The 15,079-nt window shown below is 44.8% G+C and overlaps 1 long non-coding RNA gene across 1 annotated transcript; it reads left to right on the top strand.

Annotated features, from left to right (window-relative positions):
• Window positions 1–2,703: 2,703 nt before the first annotated feature.
• On the top strand, window positions 2,704–4,541 carry LOC144290548 (uncharacterized). The gene is made up of 3 exons (XR_013358144.1): window positions 2,704–2,843; window positions 3,465–4,002; window positions 4,084–4,541. It is a non-coding gene; the product is annotated as an uncharacterized LOC144290548 (long non-coding RNA).
• Window positions 4,542–15,079: the final 10,538 nt, after the last annotated feature.

Raw genomic sequence — 15,079 nt, forward strand, 5'->3', positions numbered from 1 at the left:
TACCCTCTGTCCACCCGTGTCCAGATGAGGCCCCAGACATTACTAAGTAAAGGATCATTCTGTATCCCTAACTGAATTCTTGACTCAGGGAACCTGCGAGTGTAATAAAATCAGTTTCTCCTGCCACCAAGGTTTGAGGCTTTACACAGCAAGGGGAACGGAAATAGTCTCATAGCTCATGAGGGCAGGAGCTGGGGCCCTGTGACTCCGGAATGCAGGCCTTTCCTACTCCCCAAAGCCAGCTCAGCAGCTTTGCTGTCTCAGAGGGTGTCTGAATAGGGAAGATCTTTGCTGAGTCTTGTCTCCGAGGGAGCAGGCTGGCCCATGTGGGCTAGACTCTGATTAACCAGTAAGGACCGTCTGGTCCCTGAGGAAGCCAGCTCTGCTCAGCCTTCTTCAAGCTTCAGGGCAAGCCAGGCTCCCAACGGCAGTCATCAAGTCTGTTTTTTTGAGGTCTGGTTACTTGGTCGAGGGCTTGGACTGTGGGCATTGCTTTCACCTGTTCCCACAGTCACTGTTCTCATGGGTTTGTATACTAGGAGAGCTGCCGAGAGGTCGCCTGTAATCTGGACATCTGGTTGCCTGGGTTTAAATTCTGACTGTGCAACTTATTAGTTTCATGGTCCTGAGTAAGTTATATAAGCTCCCTGAGGCTGTTTATTTATCTGCAAAATGGGGAGATAACAGCAGTCACCTTGTAGGGGTTCTTGTGGGCCTCAGTCAGGACATTCTCATGGGGAGCATAGAGTTGGGCCTAGCACAGAGTCAGCCCCCAGCATGTGTGAGCTACTAATGCTATTCATTAACACCAACTGTTATCTTGTAGAAATTTGTTTGCTTTCTTCAAAGCACACTAGTATGGCTCCTGGGAGCTTTCCCTGCAAAGAGGAGAAGGTAGCTTAAAATCATCCCCTCGCCCCCAGCAAATGTTGAGCTCTTTCAAAAGTTAATAGAAAAGAAAAAAGATTCCAGACAAACCTAAGGTAGCATCATTATTACTGGTTTTATTATTCTGAACAGCCTTGAAAAACTCATAGCTCTGAAGCTACAAAGGGTAGCAATTAGGCCTCTTGTGAAAGTCATCCCCATGGTAAAAGCCTGGCCATGGGGCACAGGGCTTCACTTCCTTCCTCATTTGTGGCCACCACCGTGTCTGCCTGTGTCCCCAACTAGAGTGAAGGCAGGAGTGGTGGGAGGGCCATGTGGCCTCCTCCTTCCTCGCTGGTGCAGGAAACTTTCATTGCCTGCCACCCTGATGACTCCTGGAGCGAGAAGGCGGTTGGGGTGACTCAAAGTGTACCATCTCCTCCCCACCTCCCACGCCCCCAACCCTGCACACCGCCGCCCTGATGAGCCCCCTCATCCAAGGGTGAGAGTGAATCACGGCTCAAGGTCCTGGGATGCTCATGGGCCCCTTTCCCCAGCGCCGACCTGACAGCGGGGTGCTTTTATGGATCAGAGCTAATTCCCTCCTAAGCAGCAGCCTGCCCCATGGCGGCACTTTGTCAGAAATGATCTCTGGGCAAGCTGCTGGCAGGCCACTTGCTGGCTGCTAAGTCTCCCTCCTGCTCCACGCGGGGCAAGGCTTGTCCAAATATTTGGCTTGATCCTGCTTTCTGATTCATCATGTGCAGGAACCTCTGTAATTTCATCTCCTGCGTGACTCAGACCAGAGCTAAGCACAAGTGCCGTGCTCCAGAGGCCAGGCCTGCAGCCAGCGCCCGCTGCTCCCTGCTTGGTGAGAGATGCGGGCACTCTCCAGACCAGCTCTCCGATTAAATCTCTTTTGTCTGAGATGATTAATGAAGCCCCAAACACGCCTCAGCACAAGGGTGTGAGGCGCACTTTGTACCTCTTCCAAGTCTTTTTTTTTTTTTTAATGCTAAATCCATTTGCATCTCATAAATTATATTGGCTCTGAAATGAAATGTTCCTGACAGCGGCAGGCAGGGTGTGGGTTCTACTAAGACATTTCTCCCCATGGTCCTCTCTCTCTTTCTGAGACCCTGCGAGAAATCCTGCTCGTTTTCCAGAGGCGGAAAGGAGGCAGCAGAATGACCTAGATTCTGAATCTGCAAGACAGGTACAGCTGTCTCGCCTGTCTTCAAAAGGCTGCCAATGCCTGGGGTTCCCAGGTTTTGGAAGGAGCAGGCTGGAGGAGGCTCTCTTGTGTTCCTGCTAGGGCCCTCCCTGTTTATGGGTGACATGGTCATTTTCTTTTTCAGCAGGTTTGTCTGCTTAGGAAAAGCCACCAATTGGACCATTGGGGCCCCTCAGCCCACCGGGGCACCTCTGGGTGATACTACCTGAGTAGGGGTGCAGGAGAGGGGGCATCACCAATAGAGGAGGTAAAGCTTCCCCTGTAGAGGTGTGAGGGGGCCTCTGAATAGCAGAGAGGAGTGGGGATGATAGCTCAGACACTGGAGTCCCCAGGACTCAGAAACAATAGAGTTCCAACCCGCCTTCCAAGGACTTTCCAGCTTTGTGACATTGGACAAATTTCTCACCCTCTCTAGGGCTGTTTCCTCATCCGTTCATTCATGTAATGCCTGTTTTCTGAGCATTCCTTCCATGTCAGGCCTACCTACGCCACTCCCCCCACCCCCCCACTTACATTCTTGATACTGTAAATAAACACAACCACGTGCATATGTCACATGTTAGGTGGTGATAAGTATGAAGCAGAAGAGAGAGTGAGGCAGAGCCCAGAGAGCCTCGGGTGGGCTCTGTACAGCTGGGAGATGAGAGGGTCCAACTTTGGAGACCCAGAAGGCACTGGCAGTGACACAGGAGGGCCCCAGAGAGCATGAGCATGAGGAGGGCGAAAGCCCAGACAACGCACCGTAGGTTGCTACTATTCGTATTACTATCATCTGACCACTGGCAGTGAGTGTGGTCGTGTGCTCAGGGCTGAAGACACTGCTGAGAGGACAGTGGCTTGAAAGCCAGGGTCAAGGGCATATCGCTGGGCAGTGATGGGGGACCCACTGGTTCCCGCCACTCCATGCCTCCTCCATTCCCAGCCTCTGCGGCCCAGGCAGGCTCCACTTCACACCCTGCCCCAAAGGTCAGCTGGCTAGGGTTTCACAAGCAGGCATTCCAGGTCTGGGCTCCTCACAGGGAGCACCCTACCCATGGTCAGGCCTCTGAGTTCCCGTCCAGGGCCAGCTGCCGGAACTTTGGCCCATCCCAGTTGGCTTCAGCTGCTGCCAGGCAGGGGTGGGGTGGGGTGGGGAAGCGAGCAGAGAAGTGGGCCCCAGGGCAGCTGTCCTCTTGTAAGAACCTGAGTCACACCCCCGCCAGGGAGCACTCTGCAGGGAGGGGAAGCAGAGTGCAGTGTGTGTGTGTGTGTGTGTGTGTGTGTGTATATATATAGTATGTGTATATAAATGAATAAGAATGCAGATATACACACATATGTGGGATTTATTTCATGTATATTTAATTAAATTTAATTTCTCAAGATCCTGGGTATCGGCTATTGTCTATCCCCATCTGATAAGCAAAGAAAAATGAGACCCAGGAAGGTCCCAAGAAACTAAAACCAGAAAGCAGATGGCAGAACAAAAGTCTGAACGCTGCGTTCCATGGTGCCTTCAAGCCACGGCCACGAAATAAACAAGATGACACAGCCGTGGTGTCAGGTGGGCCTCTCTGCGATCACAGATCTAAGCATGCTTTGCTGATAGAAACAAAGTGTGATGTCTCCTGTTCTGAAGGTTCAAGGAAAGTCAGCAGAAGGGACTTTAAACAAGGTCCCCCGTCGCCTCTCTGCCCGAGTGTGCGATGCCAGCACAGTGGCCGTGTCCACCGGATGTCCCTGCGCTCCGGGCTCCTGCAGGAACTCTGCAGATGGTGGGTGGGCTCCATCTGAAGCCCACACTCAGCGCTTTCCACCTCCTTCCCCTTCTCCTTTCACTTCCGGACACTATTTGGGTGTCTGCCTGCTTCCCGTGAGGGCACAGACTGCTGTGCTCATTTGGTGTCCATGGTGTCAGGCGAGTGAACTACCAGTGTGGGTGGGGGTGGGAGGGCGGCGGAGCAGGCTTCCTCTCATTTTCCACCATGATTTCCATAAGGGAGGTGAAGATGCACTGCAAACCAGGCCAGGGCACAGCTCGGAGGACCTGTCTGCAACGTGGAGACTCCGCTGAGAAACACGATCCTCCCCGGGCCTTCTGTGCTGCAGCCCACAGGGCAGAGACAAGCCACGCAGAAGACTGCAGAGTGGCGGGGCTGGAAACCCACCTCGGCTTCAGCTGCTGCCACCCGCCCGCCTGCGACAGAACAATTCCTCCAAGTGGGAACAGACCCTCAGAGAGGAGCCACATGGGGGTGGGGGTGTGGGGGTGCTGCCTTTCTGATGGGGGACAGAGGAGCTTTCCAGAAATAAATGAAAGTCGCCCTTACATCTTGGGGAAGTTTAAAGACACCCAGAGAATGAAATCTTAGATATTTCCTTCCTGAAAGGCTGAGGCTGGGCATAATTCTCTGCTTTTGTTCCCCTCCTTTGTTGAGTAAATGTTCCTGGCCACACTGTACCTGTGGTTTTATTGTCATCCGTTTTGGGAAATGGGCAGGGTATAAATCAGTTAGTGAAATTTAAAAATGTAAGCTCTTTGGTCTAGCATCCAAGTAGACAAAGAAGAAACAGGCACTTAATAAATGCCTTTGGAGGCTTGTGATTTGCATGGGGCTTCCAATAAAAGGCAAAGCCTTTGCTTTGAGGTTATACACACTGAACCCAGGGTGGTTCTCAGGCCTCTGGTCACAGCACGAGCAATGCTGCTACCTTGATCTGCAACCCTAGAAAATGCAGCTACTGGGACCATCTGTACCACAGCCATCGGTGGCACCTAGCAGGGAAAAGGAGAGGCTCCTTGCTGTGGGCAGCAGTGAATGTGCCCCCTGATAAACTTCTCTGGAAAAGTGGTCGGGAGAGGGTGACACAAAACAGCCCTGTCCCTCCCCTGCACTCTCCATTCCCCACTCCATTTTGCCACCACTCACTTCCCCAGGTCTTCCCTCAATTCCCAGCAAAAGTCTGACAATACTGGGGAGTCAGAGCTCCTGGGAGGGTCCTCGCCCCATGAAGTCAGGGGAGAGCTGGTTTGCTTGTCCCCATGTTGGGCATATGGTGCTAGAAATGGCTGGGTCTTGGGGAGTCGGCAACAGAAGAAGGAAAACGACAGTGTCACTGTTGCAGTGGAGGGCTTGGCGGAGCTGGCACCAGGAACAATGGGTTCCCTGAGTTTGGGGAAGAATCCAAAGAAGGATTGTGGAATATTGGGCAAAAGATGAACCAGAAGGCTCATGAAGGGAAAAAAGTGTTCTGATAAACCACTCACCTGCAATCTCTGCTTTTTATTTGCAAGGACAGCTATAATGAAAACCTTCAAGTGAAGTCAAGGTCAACATACAGTCCTGAGTCATTAGCCATACATAGATTAGTAGGTTAATACAGAACAGTCTCAACAGATGAATTACACCCAGAAGCTGTGTATGAGTCCTTGGAGTTGACATTGAAAGGTTCAGTTATCTTAGGCAGAGTGATGCCTGCTTAATTTTGATAGGGCTTAATTATTGTGATAAATGTCCTTGGAGTTTAACTGTTTCACTTCACCCAGTGTCAGGATGAGAAGATCAACCACAACAGTGTAAGAGGACTGGACCCCTCTCTTCCCAGCCCCTCTGAGATCCTCTGGAAAGATCCTTGAGGAATTAAAGTCTAGTGTTTCACAGGGACACAACCTCCTCACCTGGGACTGTCAGGGCATTTTTGGTCAAAAGTGACAGAAGTCTACTTCAAACAAGCCCATGAAATTTATTAGAAGGAAATTGGGTGCTTCCTTGGAATCAAAGGTGAAATCAAACAACTGGGCCTCTGGAGAGTTAGGAACCAGGCCTAGAAGGTGCCAAGAATGCAGAAAACTACTTCCCGTCTTTCCTTGTCACAGGCCACAACTGCCCTTGCCTCTGCTTCTTTCCACCAACCCGTCTTCTGTGTTACATGCTGTTAGGTGGAAGTTAGTCATTGCAAGGCTTCTGAGTTTCTATTTCCTCTCTCCAAAAGACCAGCCATTTTCACCAAGCACTAATTGGGCCATCCTGGTTTGAGTGTTCACACCTGATCCAGCCCTCCAGGGGTCCAGGGGCAGGGCTATATATGTGGATACAGATGCCAGGAGCCCTCTCCTGTGGGTGGGTGGAGGACAGGCCCAGCGCTCAGAGAACAGACATTGTGAGCAGGTCAGACACTGAAAAAGGATATGTCCTGTTCCTGAGATCAAAATGGCACTCCCAGGACTTCTTGATGCCAGGAACAGCTTGACAGAACCCTGGCAGTCAGGAGGCCTGGCTCTCCCATGTTTTCTCCCCTTCTCTTCATTACAGCTTGCATTAGCGAGGCATCTGGGGGTTGCTTTCTTCAGCCTGGTCATTTTCTTGCATGATGCAAAGCTTGGTTCTCCCAGATGTGCTTTGGACAGGCAGCAGGAGTTGGAACCCTGAGATTCCCTTTTCTTCTTGGGAATTCTCCCTTCCATGGAGGAGGAGGGGTTATGTGGGGGGCGGGGGGGACAGAAAGTACATCATTTGATATCAGACACACTAGATTCTTACGCATAATCAGCCATTTACTAATGTCTAACCTTTCTAAACCTTGATTTTCTTGTCTATAAAATAGTGCCCTGTCTCCCTCAGGGTTATTGTGAGAACTCGAGGTCATGTACGGAGTCCTTTGGTTCACTTAGCTTTATTCCAGGCACACAGAAGGTATTCAACACACCTCAGCCCCCTCAAATCCCCTCCCTACCACCAGAGGTCTTCCAAAGGCAACATTGCTGTGCTTCCTGTCCCTTCTCCACCAGAGCAACTTTTAGCCCAAGTCCTAATGGCAATTAGCACCATCCACAAGTTGACTTAGGCATTATCACTCAGGTGTGCTCAGGTACTTGGGATAATCGGCTGTCATAAATATTTAAATGGACTCATTCCACTGTAGCCAAGCAGGCCCTCCTGACCCAGTGTCTCAGAGAGTGGAATGGTTATAATATTCCTTTGAAACCACCAGCAGGGACATAGTCTGAGAGGTTGGGCCATGGTAACTCTTTAATTTTTGAGTTATGTGTGTTGTGCGAATGAGTCAGCGTTAATAGAGGATTCAAAAACTTAGCAGAAATCAGACCACATAGAAAGAATGAAGAAAGAAGCCCACAAGACCCAGGAGAATTTCTAAAGAATCTTCTCAGAGTGGTTAGAACTGAAAACCAAGGGGATTCCATCCTGTCTCCAACGTGGCCACAGCCCACCCATCACCATGGCCCTTTAGAAGGGGCCACTGAGAAAAAGGAAGGTCATGGGCTTGAAGGGAAGACTGGAGATGCAGACTCAGAGCTCTGTAATAGGGGAGGAGGGGCACAGACTTCACCAGCTCCATTTGCGTCTACTCCCCCTCTCAAGAGTCAAAGCCTCAGGACATGAGGTAAAGATGGCAGAGCCTGGCTTGTGGCAGGGCCCTTGGCTGAGAATCTCTCCAAGACGTCACCAAAGTAAATCACGGCTCTGTGAGCAGAGACAGGAGTGAGAGGGGAGCACGGCAGCTGGGTAACCAAAAATCAACACAGGTTCCCCACACTGAGTTCTGTTCCTTTGGCCTACAGGGTATTTTTCAGATGTATTTCAAATATATTTCTCAAAGCCATTCCTGCCTTTCTGATTCCCTGACCTCTACCTTATCATTGGGGTGCCCTAGCTGCTACAGCACAGGCCCTCCCAACTTCCTGGGCCTCTTCCCCTTCCCCTCCACCCAGCTGCCAGACTCACTCCCAGAAATACACACTGACCTTGTGACCCCCCTGCACACAAACCTCTGATGGCTCTCAACTGCCTGCAGGACAAGAGAATGTCAACATGGGGGATGCCTGGGTGGCTCAATGGTTGAGCATCTGCATTTGGCTCAGGGCATGATCCCCGGGGTCCCAGGATGGAGTCCCCCACACTGGGGTCCCTGCAGGGAGCCTGTTTCTCCCTCTATGTCTCTGCCTCTCTCTGTGTGTCTCATGAATAAATAACTAAAATCTTTTTTAAAAAAAAATGTCAACATGGGACCTCAAGCTTACTGCTGATGGCCTGCACCCACTTCTGGTGTTAGCCACAGGTTACCCCCTGCCTCCATGCCCTGGTCCACAAGGATGCTTTCACTTGGAAAACCACCCCTTTCCCACTCTACACAGCTCACTCTTATCCATCTTTTTTCAGGGACCCAGTCAAAAATGTGGCCTTTTCTCTGAGGTTTCCTGGGGGCCCCCAACAGCCATGATTTCAGGATCTCATTTCACCTTGGTGACCTGAATGCATGGGTCTCCTGCCTGGAAGATGAGATTCCTGAGAGTGGAGACCTTGGTTGCCCAGCGCCCTGCCCAGAGCCTGACCCAGTGGCTGGGCAGCTCCTGAAATCCATGCTCCTGGCCCGTCTGCCCTTCTGCTGGGTTCCTGGAGCTGCCCTCATCAGCAGGCTGGGAAAACCCCAGCTGGCGCCATTTCCTGTTCTCCACATCCCTGCAGATCCTCTTTGTCCCAGGCTCTTCCTCTCCGGAGAGCTCCTTATCTGAGGACAGTCCAGTGCACAGCAGCAAGCCTGCAGGAGCCGTCCTGCCGATTTCCTGCCTCGGCTTCTCTGGATTTTAGTCAGAAGGTCTGAGTTTAGAGCCAAGCTCTGAACCTCTCTCCAGCTCGGTGACCTTGACCACTGCTTTCACCTCTGTGAAACCTCAGCGTCTTAATACAAAATGAAGTGTTTTCTTGTTTGTTTCACACCAGTTTCTTGTTCAAAGTGAAAGCTTGTCTCCCAACCAGTTCTTTTCCCTACGAGGAATCACTGTGGACACTTCACGACGTACCTGCCCAGAGCTTTTCTATGCATTTATAAAATACTTTAAGGTATAGCCTGTTTTGTCAAAAAAGAATCACAAGCACATATTCTTCTATGCCTTGCTATTTTCACCCACCTGATTTGATGCTCCTTCATTTTTGATGTTTACCTTGGATGATACAAATGATCATAGGAATGGTCCTGAGTCCATTTAGCTAGGCTCTTCACAATAGACATTTTAACTGTTTTCCTTAAAAATTTTTTTTTAAAGATTTATTTATTTATTCATTCAGAGAGAGCGAGAGAGAGGCAGAGACACAGGCAGAGGGAGAAGCAGGCTCCATGCAGGAAGGCCGATGTGGGACTTGATCCCGGGTCTCCAGGATCACACCCCAGGCTGCAGGCAGCACTAAACCGCTGCGCCACCGGGGCTGCCCTTAAAAATTTTTTTTGCTATTAAAGTTTTTATTTTATGATCATTGTAGATTCTCATGAAGTTGTAGAAATACCACGGAGAGATCCCATGTACCCTTTACCCAGTTTCTCTCCAATGGTGGCGTCTTTCAAAACCCAGTACAAGGTCACCACCAGGATATTGACACTAGTAACAAGAGTCAAGATGCAGAAGATTTCCATTGTCACTAGGGGCTTTTCTGTTGTCCTCTTTCAGCCATACCTACTTCTCTTCCATCTTCGTCCCGACTCCCTGCATCCCTCGTCTTTACCTCTGGCAAGCACTGACCAATCTTCTATTCCTCCAATTTTGTCATTTCAAGAATACCATATAAATGGGAGCACAGAGAACGTCACCATTGAGATTGGCTTTTTTCCACTTAGCATCATTCCCTGAACATTCATGCAGCTTGTTGGAAGTACCGGTATTTTGTTCCTTTTTACTGCTGAATACTGCTCCACAGGATGGGTCTGTCACAGTTTATTTAGTCATTCACTGTTTTTTAGGACATCCACTGGTTTACAGTCTGGGGATATTACCAGTAACTTTGCTATAAGCATTCATGTACAAGTTTTTGTGGAAATAGACATTTAATTTCTCTAGAATAAATGCCCAGAAGTGCAAATAAGGGGTCGTATGGCAGGCAGTTGCATGTTCTGTTTTATAAGGAACTGCCTGATTTCCAGAGTGGCTGTAACATTTTCCATTCCCACCAGTGACGTGTAAGTGATCCAGTTTCTCTATTAACATTCAGTGTTGTTCCTATTTTTTATTTCAGCCATTCTAACAGGTATGTGGTGATACCTCATTGTAGTCTTCATTTGCACTTTCCTGATGCCTAATGGTATTGCGCATCTTTGATGCAAAGTCTCTTCATATCATTTTCTAATTGACTTTTGCTTTGCTTTGTTTTACCATTAAGTTTTGAGAGTTCTTTGTATGTTATTCTAGATATAAATTCTTGGTCAGATATATAGTTTGCAAATATTTTCTCCCAGTCTCTAGCTGGTTTTTTCATTCTCTTAACAAGGTCCAATATAGAGCAGAATTTTAAATTTTGAAAAAGTCCCATTCATCAGTTTATTTTTCCTTTATAGGTTGTGCTTTTGGTGTCAAGCTTAGGAACTCTTGGCTTCACCTTAAATCCCAAAGATTTTCCTACCATTTTTTTCTAAAAGATTTAGGGTTTCCATTTTACATGAAGTACATGATCCGTTTTGAATTAGGTGTGAAGTTTGGGTCCAAGTTCATTTTTTGCCTATAGATGTTCAACTGCCCCAGCGCCGTTAGTTGAAAAGACTATCCTTCCTCCATTGACTTGCTTTCATATCTTTGTTAAAAATCAGTTGGACATTTTTGTGTGAATCTATTTCTGGGTTCTCTATTCTGTTCTGTTAATCTATTTGTCTATTTCTCTGCCAGCACTGCACAGTCTTGGTTACTCTTCTTTTTCATGATTTACTCTTTTCTTTTCAAAATTGTTTTAGCTATTCTTAGAAGCTCATTTGCTTTTCATACATATTTTAGAATAATTTTGTCAGAACCTACAAAAAATCTTTGTAGGGGGTTTTGATAGGAACAGTGTTAAATCTGTGTATCAAATTGGGGAGAACTGACACCTTTACTGTGTTAAATTTTCCAACTCACAAATCTTGTCTGTTTCTCCATTTTTTTAGATCTTTGATTTCTTCAGAGTTTTATAGTTTTCAGTATGTAAGTCTTTATGCCTTGTTAAATCTGCATGTAAGGATTTCATTTTTTGAGCAATTGTAAATTGTGTGTATTTTTAATTGCCAGTGCTATTAGTATATAGAAATACAATTGATTTTTGTGTGGTTATCTTGAAACTTGCACCCTTTCTGAATTCACTTATTAGTTCTAAAAGGTCTTTGTAGATTCCTTGGGATTTTCTATGTCATTTATAAATAAGTACATTTTTATTTCTTGCCTGTGATTAAGCTGTGTCACTTTTATTTAATATTTTTAGATTAGGGGCACTTTATTTTTTTTAATAAATTGTTTGCCTTTTATTTCCTTTTCTTGCCTTATTGCAGTGGATAGAAGTTCCAGCATTATGCTGCATTAGAGTGATGAGAGTGGACATCCTTGCTTTGTTCCCAGTATTTAGTCTTTCCTGGTTAAGTATATCAGCTGTAAGTATTCTGTAGGTGCTTTTTATTAAACTGATGGAGTGGATGGAGTGCCTGGGTGGTTCAGTAGGTTGAGCTTCTGACTCTTGATTTCAGATCAGGTCATGATCTTAGGTTCATGAGATTGAGCCTCATGTCAAGCTCCTGCTCAGTGGGGAGTCTGCTTAAGACTCTCTCTCTCTCTTCCCCTCCACCTGCTTTCTCTCTCTCACTCCAAAATAAATAAATAAATAAATCTAAAAAAAAAATAAACTGAGGAAGTTATTCCTGAATAGTCCTCTATTCCTACTTTGCTGAGGGTTTTTTCTTTGCTGTTTTTTTTTTCATTAAACCATGAAATTTAGTCTAATGTATCGTATTTTGTTTAATGCTTTTTCTCAGTCCTTTGATATAATCATACAATTTTTCTTCCTTAGCCTACGACATGGTGGATTACACTGATTGATATTTGATTTTTAAAAATATTTTATTTATTTATTCATGAAGACACAGAGAGAGAGGCAGAGACATAGGCAGAGAGAGAAGCAGATTCCTCACAGGGAGCCCGACGTGGGACTTGATCCCCAGACCAGGATCATGCCCTGAACCAAAGGCAGATGCTCAACTGCTGAGCCACCCAGGCATCCCTGATATTTGAATATTGAACCAGCCTTGTATCTCTGGGATATGCCTTTGATCATGGTATGTAATTCTTTTCCTAAATTGCTGAATTCTATATGCTAAAATTTTGCAACTATATTCATGAGTGACATTAGTTTTGTGGTTTTATTTTTTTATACTGTTTTTGTCTGGTATTGGTATCAGGGTAATACTAGCTTCATACTATCTTCATTTTGTGAAAATGAATTGAGATGTGTTCCCTATTTTATTTTGTTTTAGAGATTGTATAGAACTGGTGTTAATTTCTTAAAGGTTTGGTAGAATTCTGTGGTGAAACTATCTGTGTCTGGAGATTTCTTTTAGGGGCATTTTTTGGGGGGCATTTTAAAATTAAGAATTTATTTTTCTTAATAGTTACAGGGCTATTCAAATGATCTATTCCATATTGGATGAGTTGTGGTAATTTTTACTTTTCAAGAAATAGGTCCATTTCTCTAATTTGTCAAATTTATATCTTTGGAATTGTTTGTGCTATCCCATTATTACCCTTTTGATGTCTGCAGTGTTTATTTCCCTCTATAGTGATATTTCTGATTTTGTTCTTGATATTATTAATTTGTGTCTTTTTTTTTTGTCAGTCTTGCTAGAAAGTTGTCAATTTTGTTGATCTTTTCAAAGAATGAGCTTTGGTTTCATTGGTTTCATTGAATTTCTCTTGTTTTTTTGTTTGTTTTGTTTTTAATGTCACTGATTTATGCTCATAATCTAATAATTTCCTTTCTTCTCTCTGAGCCTTATTTTTGCTATTCTTTTTATTAGTTTTTGAAGTAGGTACTTAGATTATTGATTTGAGACTTATCCTTTTATCTACTATAGCATGTAATGCTATAAATTTTCCTCTGAGCACTGCCTTAGCTGTATATCATGAATTTTGATATATTATATTTTCCTTTTTATTTAGTTCAATATATTTTAAATTTTTTCCTTGAGATTTCTTGTTTGAACCATGGATTATTTAAAAGCATGTGTTTAATTTTTGAGTATTTGGAGATTTTCCTGTTATCCTTCTATTATCAAACTATTGACTCATAGTTTGATCCCATTGTGGGTAGAATGCACATTCTATATAAATTCAATTATTTTCATTTTGTTTGGATATATCCATCTTGGCATATGTTCCAAAGGGCTATTGTTAAGAATGATATTCCGCTATTGTGGGATTAAATGCTCTATAAGTATCAATGAGATCCTCTTGGTCAATAATGTTGCTCTTTCTTGCTGAATTCTAATTGTGCTATCAATTGTTGAGAGTACAGTGCTAAAATCTCCAGTTGTAATTGCAAATTTGTCTATTTTCCACTCAGTTCTATCAGTTTGTGCTTCACATTTTTGAGGCTTTGGTTTATAAGACAAGACTAAGTTATTTTGTTGCTTGAACTGTTTCAGCTTTAGCTCTTGGGAGCCCTTTCAGCTGCCTCTGGTATCTCTTTGACATACTCCTATCACTGTGTTTTATTTTCTGTTCACTTAGTGCTCAGTACTTGTTTACCTTCTATCACCACAGGATGCTCAAGGATCATCTAGTGTATTCCTTTCCCAGCTGTAAAATTGGCCATTTCTCCAGCAAAGTCTGCTTCCTTTCACTAGAGAATGATATTAGAAACCAAGATCTGGGCACTAGGTGTGCTCTCAGGATGTCAATGCTTCTAGACCCTTTCGGCTGAGAACACAGGGAAATCTATGTGTGTGTCTTAACCTGTGTTATTCTTTTTATTGAAGTATAGTTGATATACAATGTATTAATTTCAGGTGTACAACAACATAGTGAATTGGCAACTTGAAACACTATGCAATGCTCACCGCGGTTAGTGTAGTTACCATCTGTCATCATACAACTTTATGACAATATTATTGACTATATTCCTTATGTTCTACTTTTTAATCCCTGGAACTTATTTATACTAATCTGTGTGTATACACATACCTATAAATATTTCTATATATGTGCATCCATATTTATATTAAGTTAAACATGAGTTCACACTGATATTTCCAACTCTAATCTATCACCCCATGGATCATTCTAGCCTTCTCCCTTTGCTTGTCTGTAATGTCCCATTCCAACAATGAGAAATTTGACTTCCAATGACCACCCATACATTTACTTAATTGTTCAATTCCAGTATACATGTGTATCTTTCAGAATGTTTAACCCATATCCCTGTGGTAAACAACTTGATCAATGAAAATACAGTGTTTGTATACAGTGCCTTTGGTTGTACAATTTCCATTCATTCCCAAACTTACTTAGATCAGCATCTTCTCCCCCATTCCCTTCAGGGATGTTGTTTCATGCATTTGTAATATGATTATATTGTTTTGTCATAGTGTGCCTTCCATCCTGGGGTCTCTTGATCTCCTAAACGATTTTCAAAAATTTGCATACATTAAAGATCAGTTTAATGGATTTTGACAAATGCAGTGTCAGAAATCCACCATTACAGTCTCATACAGAATTCTCTCTTAGCCTTAAAAATAATCCCCTGTTCTTCACCTATTCTACCCTCTTCCCTCTCAAAACTCCAGCAATCAGCAATATGCCTACTATATTTCTAATTTTGCCATTTCGAGAAGTCATATAAATGAAATTATACAGTTTTCCAGATTGGCTTATTTCAGTTAGCAATGTGAATTTAGGATTCACCCATTTTTTAAAAAGATTTATTTATTTATTTATTCATGATAGACATAGAGAGAGAGAGAGGCAGAGACACAGAGACACAGGAGGAGGGAGAAGCAGGCTCCATGCTGGGAGCCCGAAGTGGAACTCAATCCCAGGACTCCAGAATCACACTCTGGGCCAAAGGCAGGCGCCAAACCTCTGAGCCACCCAGGGATCCCCTGGGATTCACCCATTTTTGTGTGTGTGGCTTGACAACAAATTTCATTGAATCACAGAATAGTTCTCCATTGTCTGAATGTACCATGGTTTATCTAGTCACC

The sequence above is a fragment of the Canis aureus genome, chromosome 2 (genome assembly GCF_053574225.1).
Source record: "Canis aureus isolate CA01 chromosome 2, VMU_Caureus_v.1.0, whole genome shotgun sequence".
Taxonomy (NCBI): domain Eukaryota; kingdom Metazoa; phylum Chordata; class Mammalia; order Carnivora; family Canidae; genus Canis; species Canis aureus.